Source organism: Procambarus clarkii, chromosome 1, assembly GCF_040958095.1.
Source record: "Procambarus clarkii isolate CNS0578487 chromosome 1, FALCON_Pclarkii_2.0, whole genome shotgun sequence".
Taxonomy (NCBI): Eukaryota; Metazoa; Arthropoda; class Malacostraca; order Decapoda; family Cambaridae; genus Procambarus; species Procambarus clarkii.
This window is the reverse complement of record NC_091150.1, coordinates 24025827-24037899: the sequence shown is the minus strand read 5'-3', so window position 1 is coordinate 24037899 and position 12073 is coordinate 24025827. Positions and strand designations below refer to the sequence as shown.

Here is a 12073-nt window from a genome sequence, read left to right as displayed (position 1 = left end):
CGGCACCAGAGAGACAGTATAGCTGGGGGGGGGAGGGGGGGCCTCTTGCTGGGGGTGTCGGAAAACCCTACACCATTTACTTATATTAAATACAATAAGCAGATAATATTGCTCCTGTTGTATATATATATATATATATTGTGACGGTAACGCGTTGGTGTTCGGCTGTTTAAGGCTAGGGGTATGGCCTCGTCACATAGTTATAAAAAAAAATAGAAAAACTGGAACTTCGTCTGTGGTAAGGTAAGGAGAAGACACACAAAACACAAGTAAAACTTTAACAATGAAATTTTAATTACGTTAAATAAATCAAAACATGAAAATAATGCACAAACAAATATGTATAATAAAATCAATGAATCAAAATAATAAGAATACTTAAATGACACAATGAAAGTTACGTTAGGGCAAAATAATAAGAAGTGCAACACAAAAGTTAAGTGGGAGGTGCTGGAATATTGGCTTAAAGCCACCACCTCTCTCAGTACACTCTAGAGTCTAGCTGGGAGGAGTGCTGGCTACGAAAGCACGGAACATTCTGAGGACTGATGTTGGGGCGACCCCAGACATCAGGTAGTATTGGGGGCGAGTGCAGGTGCAGCCAGACCGGCGACCAATCAGCGGAGCCGTAGCGATCAACGGGTAGTTTGGTGGTTGGAGTTCGAACAGGTGGCTGGTTGCATACGTTTCTGCTCACCCTGGCAAGCCTTGCTGGTGTTGTTGGACATTTCTTCCATAGTCTTTTTATATAATTGTGAAGACGTAATTTTGGAGGGAAGAGCAGGCTCAATCTCTTGAAGGAGATTATCGTCACAACTCTCCCCCGAAGCCTGCGGTTCTGGAAGAAGTACGTCGTTATGTGGTGGAGTAATGGATAGAGTTGCTTCTACTTCATAAACTCTGGAGAGATCATGGGCTAAGATGTTGTCAGACTCTTGGTATAGCGTGTCTCCAGGTTGAATTTCTGCAGGTAGCAAGCCCATAGTAGAAGACGTTGAGATGAGAAGTGGGCGTGCTGCAGGAGGTGTAGGGTGGTGTGGTCCGTATTGATGGTGGACCGAGCACTTTTCAGGTGTGGAGTGAAGTGCTGAAGCTTCAGGATGAGGAAGAGTAGCTCCTTGCCAATTGTTCCGTAGATCCTTGTAGCAGTAGTCGCTGACAGGTGTATTCTTCTCGCCTCGTTGCTGCATCACGACACCACCCACGTCGGTACCATTGGCGTCGACATGGAGGATGAAGGGCTTATCTGACGAGGTGAGAGTGGAATTAGAAGAGGGCATAGGAGCACGATTATTATCCTGAAAGCATTTGGGAAGATCATTAAGGATTTTGGAATTAGAAAGCGCCGACTCCTTGTCAGTGCTTTCGGGAGAAGAAGCCGGGATGGTCTCACTGTGGATGTAGGGTTCTGTGAAGGTAGAACAATTAATCAAGACAGTGGGAGGAGTACCATTATATTGCTTCAGGAGGTTGACGTGGCACAGCTGGGTCTTCCGCCGCCTATCTGGAGTCTCTATCACATAATTATTATTATTCCTGCACTCTTTGACGCAGTAGGGTCCTGAAAATCTGTTTTGTAAAGGTGAACCTGGGATAGGGAAATAAGCAAGGACGAAGTCTCCCGGCTTGAATTTTCTTACTTTGCTGGTCTGGTCGTAATGAGTCTTCATTCTCACCTGGGCTTTCAATAGATTATCATGGGCAAAGCGGTGGACTCTCTCCAGAATGTGTTGAAGGTTTTGAAGAAACTGGGGCACATTCTGATGCTCACTGAAGGTGGCATCTCTGAGAGAGTCTTTGAAAGCCTTAAGGGGAGTACGGCACTTACGGCCGTAGAGCATCTCATAAGGAGATACTCCTAGGGACTCATTGGGGAGACTTCTGAAAATACACATTATTAGGTCAATCTGCTTATCCCAATCCTTTGAGGTTTCACTACAAAACTTTTTCAAGAGTGCTTTGATGGTCTGATGACTACGTTCAAGAGAACCCTGTGAAGCAGGATGATAGGGGCTGGACAATACCTGTTTGATGTTGAACTCCTCCAGTGTCCTTTTGAAGAGATCACTGGTGAAGTTGGTGCCACAGTCACTTTGAATCTCCCTGGGAAATCCGTATTGAGTGAAGATCTTCAATAGATGTTTGATAACCGTAGCAGCCGTGATGTTCTTCACTGGAACTGCTATGGGAAATCTGGTGGTAGGACACAGGATGGTTAGGATGTAGGCGTTACCTGAACTGGTCCGAGGTAAAGGACCAACACAGTCTATTATGAGTCTGTGGAAAGGTTCCGCAGGCACCTGTATGGGAATCAGTGGTGCTCTGGGAATGGAGACGTTCGGTTTGCCTGCCATCTGACATGTATGACACTGTTTTACGTACTGTTTGACGTTGTTTACCATACCTGGCCAGTAGTAGTCTTGGCGAATCCCATGGTAAGTCTTGTTGAAGCCGTAGTGGGAGAATGCTCCATGGGCCAGGTGTAGAATAGTGGGCCGCAGGCTGGTGGGAATCACAAGTTGTTCGGTGTTGGCCCAATCGTCCTCCTCCTTCAGTTTACTGGGTCTATATCTGCGGTAGAGCAAGTCGTTCTCTAGGAAGAACCCAGGAATACTGTCGGGTTGAGTCTCAGCCTGGAAAAACAATGGTGTTAAAGTAAGATCTTCCCTCTGCAACTTACGGAACTCCAACTTGGTCAGATGCGGGGGTAGTTTCTGAGGGTCTTGAGGGACAGCGGTAGCAGTAGAGTCAGCTGGCTGTGGACGTGCGGCTTGTGCACGGGTGGTCACGAGAACCGGAGGAGAAACTTCATCACTCTCTTGAACCTCTGCTGGAACATACTCGAGAATAGGGTTTCTGGGCACAGAGTTACACACCTGGGGTTTGTCCATGACGATCAGGTTGGTCGGTTGCAGGTCTTCTGCCAAGTCGTTGCCTAGGAGAAGTTGCACTCCAGGCATGGGAAAAGGCTTTTCCCTGACGGCGACTTGGACTTCCCCGTTCACGTAGGGACAATCCAGGTGGACTCTGGCGAGAGGGTATGGAGTGGTAGCAGTGAGGTCAGTGATGAAGACTGTTTCCCCGGTGTAGACTATGTTGGGCACAGCCGACTTTAAGATGATCGATTGTAGAGCCGCTGTGTCCCTCAAGATCTTCAATTTGAAACGTCCCTCCGGATTTGAACCGTTGGCAGAGACAGTTCCAGTATACAGGTGGTTACTGAAAAGAGAAAGATCATTAACATCAACACCAACATTCATCACAGGCTTACCGGACTTAGGAGGAGTTGGTTTGGGTCGTTGTTGGTCAGTGGTTCCCTTGTATTGAGACTTACCACACTTGTCTATGGTATGTCCATAGAGTCTACAATACTTGCAGTACAGTTGTGAACCAGCTTGATCGGGGCTCACCTTCTCGTAACTGTACCACGACTTCTTACTGGAGGATGGTTCAGGTGTCAGCCGGTGGATGAGGCTGTAAGTGTCAGCCGACTTAGCACACTTCAGGTAGTCGGTTTCTTCTTTATCTGCTAAGTAGAGGCGGACAGGAGGCGGCACACGTCTCAAGAATTCTTCAACAAGCATCAGGTTGACGAGTTCTGCAAAAGTAGAGACATGTGCTGCTTCCAGCCATTTCATGAAATACCTCCGTTTCGTGTTAGCAAACTCAAGGAAGGTAGTGGTACTTGCCTTCAGGTGGTCACGGAATTTCCTTCTATAACTTTCGGTGGAAAGTAGGTAGGCGTCTAACACTGCTTGTTTCAGAGTGTAGTAGTCATTCTCAGACGCCAAAGTACTGAGTGTGACTGCAGCTCTACCTGTAAGATGGACTCTGAGAAGTGTTGCCCATTGGTCGACAGGCCAACTGAGTTGATTAGCAAGGGTTTCAAAGGTGGTAAAGAACACATCAACTTCTGCTTCTACAAAGGATGGCATTAACTTACTTGCATGTGATATATTAAAACTGACGGGAAGATTGGCAGTAGCTTGCTGGCGTTGAGCGAGGTGTGAAGTTTCCAACGTGTATTCCCGTTGACGACACTCAAGAGCCAGAGTCGCTTGTTGCTTGTCATGTTCGCGTTGTATTTCCAACTCGCGTTGTTTGGTTTCAAGCTGTAAGCGTTCCCGCTCCTGGAGTGTTTCAAGCTGTACTCGTTCACGTTCACGGAGCATTGCCAACTCACGTTCCTTGAGGGCGATCTCTTCCCTTCGTATGTCAGCTGCTTCCCTTTGCTGTTCACGGGCTTCCCTTTGCTGCTCACGTTCAATCTTGGCCAGCTCTAGTTTGAGTTTCAGCGTTGCCAAATCAGTTTTATCTGCAATATAGTAAGTTTCATGAGTTTCAGAGTCTATCTTACCTTGCTCTAAATAGTAATCCAGCAACAGGTTGTGTAGGTCATTTTTGTTGGCTTGGTAGGGAACTTCTAGTTGATACTCATGTGCAAGAGTTTGTAGTTCAGTCCTCTTGGCACGACTTAAAGTCCCTATTTCACCTGCTGGATTTGCACGGAAAGTTTGGAGACGAAACATGGTGAAATTAGCAAATAAAGGTACACGAATGTTCAATAATGAAATGTCAGAAACAGGACAACGTGGCAACTGGTACCTATCCTGTGTGATCTTTAACAATTTAACGTTAAGTGAAAGATATTAAATTAAATCAAGGGCGCAGGAAATCTTGTACCCGGTACTCATGTAAGAGAATAAGGGCAAGAAAATCCTACTAACAAATGAAACAAAGTTTCGAAAACAAATGAAACAGTTAAATGCTTCAAAAGTAAAATTGGTAGTCCAAGGATGTAGGCATACCTTGCCAAGTCTCTATAGGACATAAAGCAAGTTTTTCCCACTGAATTTAATATGATACTTACAGAATTAGCGAACTTTTGTGCTCTGAAAAAATAAGCTAATTCCCTACCGTTGTATGTATCATCATCTCTGACTGACGTGTAGGGGTGCGAGGTGTCAACTGGTGACGAGAACTGCTGCTGAGGTCCCAATTCAGCAACTAAAGTTCGAGCTAGAGGAACTATGGCCCTCTTTGTCCTCCTACAGTCAGATTGCAGAAGATTGGGTACTCTTGACCCGGGGCAGACCACAGTACCAGGGTACCAATATGATGATCTGTCAGAATGAGAAATATTCAAGGGACATAGATGGTAAATACGAGTAATAACATGGAGGGAGAGATGACCAATTAAGAGTATGACTGCGGCCTACAGTCACCACGTAATCCAAAGTTGTCTCACCTTCACTAATGTTACTCTCGTAATGCACAATACACCGCACCTTATAAAAATGAAATTGAATGAAAAATAGTAAAGCTACGTTAACAAAGTTAAATACGCTTACCATAAATTACCACTTGGCACCAGTACCTGAGTGAAGCTCCTAGGACAGGCCCCCATATAACTTGTGACGGTAACGCGTTGGTGTTCGGCTGTTTAAGGCTAGGGGTATGGCCTCGTCACATAGTTATAAAAAAAAATAGAAAAACTGGAACTTCGTCTGTGGTAAGGTAAGGAGAAGACACACAAAACACAAGTAAACTTTAACAATGAAATTTTAATTACGTTAAATAAATCAAAACATGAAAATAATGCACAAACAAATATGTATAATAAAATCAATCAATCAAAATAATAAGAATACTTAAATGACACAATGAAAAGTTACGTTAAGGCAAAATAACAAGAAGTGCAATACAACAGTTAAGTGGGAGGTGCTGGAATATTGGCTTAAAGCCACCACCTCTCTCAGTACACGCTAACGTCTAGCTGGGAGGAGTGCTGGCTACGAAAGCACGGAACATTCTGAGGACTGATGTTGGGGCGACCCCAGACATCAGGTAGTATTGGGGGCGAGTGCAGGTGCAGCCAGACCGGCGACCAATCAGCGGAGCCGTAGCGATCAACGGGTAGTTTGGTGGTTGGAGTTCGAACAGGTGGCTGGTTGCATACGTTTCTGCTCACCCTGGCAAGCCTTGCTGGTGTTGTTGGACATTTCTTCCATAGTCTTTTTATATAATTGTGAAGACGTAATTTTGGAGGGAAGAGCAGGCTCAATCTCTTGAAGGAGATTATCGTCACAATATATATATATATATATATATATATATATATATATATATATATATAAATATAAATATATAATAAATTCTCCCATAGAAGATGTGGCGAAGTGGAATTTTCCGTCAATAGAAAACAAGATATCATTGCCACATACCGCTATAAATTCACCAGCTATTCTTTTGGGAATTATTGTTAATACAGTAGTTTTTGGACTTTTAACATCATAAAAACATCTCACTTGAATTAACTTAATTATCAGTATCAAAATAGAGTAAATATGACCCTTCTATCACTTATTGACATCTGGACAAAGAGAGCCAGGGGCCAGATTCACGAAAGCACTTACGCAAGCACTTACGAACGTGTACATCTTTCCTCAATCTTTGACGGCTTTGGTTACATTTATTAAACAGTTTACAAGCATGAAAACTTGCCAATCAACTGTTGTTATTGTTATAAACAGCCTCCTGGTGCTTTGGAGCTCATTAACTGCTTAATAATTGGAAACAAAGCCGCCAAAGATTGAGAAAAGATGGACAGGTTCGTAAGTGCTTGCGTAAGTGCTTTCGTGAATCTGGTCCCAGGAGCGGCAGTGGTGAGGGAGGTCAGCCATTGTTGTTTAAGACTGAGAGTCGTTGGAGCAAATTCCGTTCCTCTAAGTTCCCTTGGACGAAGTGTTATGGAGGTCAACTTAATGTTTCTACCATCATCAACACGCTGTCAACATCTTAACAAGGAAAGTGTCTTTCCGAAATCCTATTTAGTCATTATTGCTCAGTAATGTTAGGTAAAAACGACTAATTCCGGTTAGGACATGAGGCAACGACTCAACCCAGGTAATTAATCGTTGGTCCTTATCTTATATAATATACAGGGTTTCATCTGATATAACTGTCATATATTAGGATTACGGCTTAAATTAACAGTTCCCTTTGACAGGAATAATAGAAGAGGAAGAAAGAATTAATCCTGGTACATCAGTTACTATGGGTGCTGGAAGCTAGCCTCTCACGAGGATAATTTGGTGTCTACGTCCTAGTTATACCTGGTGGACTAGGCTTGCTGTACAATAAGATAAGGCACCTCCAATTTATTTACTAATACATGTAGTTTAATACTGTAGTTTGATTGGCTGCATATATATAAATTTAATATAACCCCCCTGGTCGGGGGGTTATATTAGAGGGAGCCGGTCGGCCGAGCGGACAGTACGCTGGACTTGTGATCCTGTGGTCCTGGGTTCGATCCCAGGCGCCGGCGAGAAACAATAGGCAGAGTTTCTTTCACCCTATGCCCCTGTTACCTAGCAGTAAAATAGGTACCTGGGTGTTAATCAGCTGTCACGGGCTGCTTCCTGGGGGTGGAGGCCTGGTCGAGGACCGGGCCGCGGGGACACTAAAATGCCCCGAAATCATCTCAAGATAACCTCAAGAAGAACCCCTAATGTGTAAGGATCAATTTGTGAGAATATTGCAGAAATAGAGTCCGCTAAACATCATACAAATTGCTATCGATTGCAGAAATACAGTCTGCTAAACATCATACATATTGCTATCGAAATATATAAATTAATGTAAATATAAATTCTATATAAATTCATATAAATTAAATAAATATAAATCTCACAGGTCGGTTCCCACAGGGGGAGTGGGGAGAGAGACACCTGCTGGGGGAGTGTGGCTGGAGACTGATGTGCTCGTGGGGTTTGTTAGCAGTGTTCCCATCAGTCTGGAGGAAGGTTTAGTCAGTGGACAATGGGTGTTGATGACAACTCGAGGTGTACCATCTCCTACTCCAAGAAACCCTAAAGGCTAACAGAGACTTAGTAAAGGATATACAAGGACAAACTTCATGAACAACTCACATAGACGAGGTAAATAAAGAACTAGAAAAGTACAAAGAGGAAATTAAAGAGACATATGCACAAGTCGTAAAAGATAAAGAGACGATCGAGGAAGTGTGTTTGGAAGTCAAAACCCGAAATGACCAACAAGAAGCAAAAGTAAGGCAAGCAATTAGGAAAAAACTGGTTACCAACAGTAAGCTTGTACAAAACACTGCCGATAGAAGTAAGTCCATAATTATTTTTGGATATTTAGAAAAGGAAATATCATCTAGGGTAGACAGAATAGCAGAATAGATGAAAATCATAGAGAAAATAGTAGGTTTAGAAAGCCTAAAAATTCAAAGGAAAATGTCAGTGATTTTAGGAGAATAGGAAAATATGAGAAAGACAAGAACCGCCCCTTAAGGGTGACATTTAAGAAACAAATGACGGAAGTGCTTAGAAATGCCAGGAAATTGCAGAGTGATGAGGTTGACAAACTTTGATCAATAAGACAAGACCTCTCAAAGGAAGACAGAGAAAAGCTGAAAACAAACTTTGATTATGTGAAACGTCTAAATGGGAATAGAAATGAAGAAATAAACAAATTTTTCTACAAAGTGTTAGGGACTGGCAAGCTAGTGAAATGGTTATCTTGAGGTTATCTTGAGATGATTTCGGGGCTTTAGTGTCCCCGCGGCCCGGTCCTCGACCAGGCCTCCACCCCCAGGAAGCAGCCCGTGACAGCTGACTAACACCCAGGTACCTATTTTACTGCAAGGTAACAGGGGCATTCAGGGTGAAAGAAACTTTTGCCCATTTGTTTCTACCTCGTGCGGGAATCGAACCCGCGCCACAGAATTACGAGTCCTGCGAGCTATCCACCAGGCTACGAGGCCCCTACATAAATGGTACATAAAAACAAAGCAACAAAAATTCATTAGAGGAAGAAGGAGTAAATAACAAAGTGAAAGGAAACATGTTCCTGAAATTGTATGTACCAACATAGATGGAGTGAGATTATAAATACTGGAACTAAGAGATAAAGTTCAGCTTAAGGGCCCAAATATTGTCGCACTAATAGAGACAAAACGTATAGAAAATATTTTAAATGTAGGGGTATTCCCAAGGGGCTGCTCAGTGTGGAGACATGACAGGAAAACTAGGAATGGGGGGTGGGAGGAGTGGCTGTGTTGGTGAAAAAATACCTGAAGGAAAGAGAGTTAATAATCGATCGAGGCCTTTTCTATAAATTCATGAAAAGCATGCTGCATGTAAAAGATAAAATCCAGAGATTGAGAAAGGGGAACGGAACTACTGAGAATGAAAAAGAAATGTGTGAAATGCTAAATAAACAGTTCCAAAGTGTGTTTGTACAAAAGTGAGGATTTAAGAGAGCCGGACCAAATAGCAATTCCAGAACACACCATAGAATAAATGGATGTATCTCAAGATGAAGCGGTTGGACCTGTTGGAGTTTCACCTTGGGTGCTGCGAGAATGTGCAACTGAGCTGAGCATCCCTCTTATATTAATATTCCTGACTTCCTTGTGCACAGAAATCTTAGCAGATATATGGAAAATGGCAAACAGTACCAATCTAAAAAAATGGTAGTCGAGAGGAACGTCTAAATTATAGACCCGTGTCATTAACAAACGTGGTAGTCAAAACACTTGAAAAATAGTTAAAGCCAAATGTGTTGAACATCTAGAGAATAATAATGTAATAACGGACAGACTTTATGGTTTCCAAATAGGAAGATCCTGTGTAATAAATCTACTTAGCTTTTATGATAAAGCCACAGAGATACTACAGGAAAGAGATGGTTGGGTTGACTGTGTGTGTCTGGACCTAAAAAAAAGGCTTCTGACAAAGCCCCACACAAGAGGCTGTTCTGGGAACTGGAACATGCTGGAGGGGTGACAGGGAGACTTCTGACATGGATGAAAGTCTTTCTAACTGACAGACAGATGAGGGCAGTAATCCGAGACAATGTATCTGACTGGAGGAGTGTTACTAGCGGAGTACCACAGGGCTCACTTCTTGCACCAGTAATGTTCATCGTCTACATAAACCATCTACCAGAAGGAATACAGAATTACTTGAACATGTTTGCAGATGATGTTATTAAGATAATGGGGAAGATAGGAGACACAGACGATTGTAATGCCCTTCAAATTGATCTAGATAAAATAAATGCTTCGAGCATCAAATGGCAAATGGAGTTCAATGTGAATAAATACCATGTTATGGAATGTGGATTCGGACAAAATCGACCACACACAACTTATAAATTATGTGAGATGGAATTACAGAGCTCTAATAAAGAACAAGACCTAGGGGTGGTTTTGGAGAGTAAGCTGTCACCAGAGGAACACATAAAGAACATTGTGAGAGGAGCGCATGCGTCGCTTTCCAACTTCAGACTTACTTTTAATTATATGGATGGTGAAATTCTAAAGAAACTGTTCGTGACTTTTGTGAGACCAAAATTGTAATATGCAGCAGTTGTATGGTGACCAAATCTCAAGAAGCACATAAATAAACTAGAACAGGTGCAGCGGCACGCTACAAAATGGCTTCCGGAACTGAAAAATAAGAGTTACGAGAAGAGACTAGAAGTGTTGAACATGTCAAAATTAGAAGATAAAAGAAAGGTAGGTGATATGATCACCACTTACAAAATACTAACAGGAATAGACCAAATTGACAAAGAAATTCCTGAAACCTGAATTCTGAAAGAAAACAGAGGTGGCGAAAAAAATATTATTAAATTTTCTTTTGCAAACAAACTTTTTTTTTCTTTTCTTTTAAACAAACTCCAAACTAAGTGAGTTGAAACAAACTAAGTGAGAAGATGGTGGAGGCCAAAACGGTAAGTAGTTTCAAAGTGTTATACGACAATGAGTACTGGGAAGACGAGACACCATGAGCGTAGCTCTCATCCTGTAACTACACTTAGGTAATTACACACACACACACACACACACACACACACACACACACACACACACACACACACACACACACACACACACACACACACACACACACACACACACACACACACACACACACACACACAGGTGTACAGATTGAGGTAAACTATTATCAAATTCTTGTTCAGGATATCATATATATTTAAAATCTCAATGTGGCTCATTTAGGTAGAGATAACGCTTAAGGGGACTCGTAACACACGCACGCACGCCCACGTACATATGCACACACGCACACGCAAAAACGCTCACACAAACGTTCAGTCAGGGAAGAAAGGATTAACACCTTTTGTGGAAAGAGCCAAGCCCCTACTATACCCCACCTCCTCTCTTACCCCCCATGTGGCCTGACCTGACCTGGTCGCCACCACCGCCCCCCCACCCCCCAGTCCCCCGCATCCCCCTTACACATACTCTCCCCCTCTCCTCTCTCTCTCTCTCCCACTTTCTCCTCTCTCTCTCTCTCTCTCTCTCTCTCTCTCTCTCTCTCTCTCTCTCTCTCTCTCTCTCTCTCTCTCTCTCTCTCTCTCTCTCTCTCTCTCCTCTCTCTCTCTCTCTCTCTCTCTCTCTCTCCCACTTTCTCCTCTCTCTCCCACTCTCTCTCTCTCTCTCTCTCTCTCTCTCTCTCTCTCTCTCTCTCTCTCTCTCTCTCTCTCTCTCTCTCTCTCTCTCTCTCTCTCTCTCTCTCTCTCTCTCTCTCTCTCTTTATCTCTCTCTCTCTCTCCCTCCCTCTCTCTCTTTCTCTCTCTCTCTCTCCCTCCCTCCGTCTCTCTCTCTCTCTCTCTCTCTCTCTCTCTCTCTCTCTCTCTCTCTCTCTCTCTCTCTCTCTCTCTCTCTCTCTCTCTCTCTCTCTCTCTCTCTCTCTCTCTCTCTCTCTCTCTCTTTCTCTCTCTCTCTCTCTCTCTCTCTCTCTCTCTCTCTCTCTCTCTCTCTCTCTCTCTCTCTCTCTCTCTCTCTCTCTCTCTCTCTCTCTCTCTCTCTCTCTCTCTCTCTCTCTCTCTCCCTCTCTCCCTATCTCTCTCTCCCCCACTCCACTCTGCCCTTCTGACGAATCCTATCATGGCACAACTAAGAACAGCATCAAGCATGACAGCCAGAAGCAACAGGGGAACAGCGAAAAGTTCAGGCGACGAAATGAAGGAAATGTTCGCCCAGTTTCTGGAGGACATCAAGAGTGAG

General features: G+C 43.4%; 1 protein-coding gene across 1 annotated transcript in view; it reads right to left on the bottom strand.

Moving 5' to 3' along the window:
* Positions 1-12073, bottom strand: part of Culd (CUB and LDLa domain) — a 109244-nt gene that overhangs the window by 68149 nt on the left and 29022 nt on the right. The gene's annotated exons all lie outside the window — the stretch shown is intronic.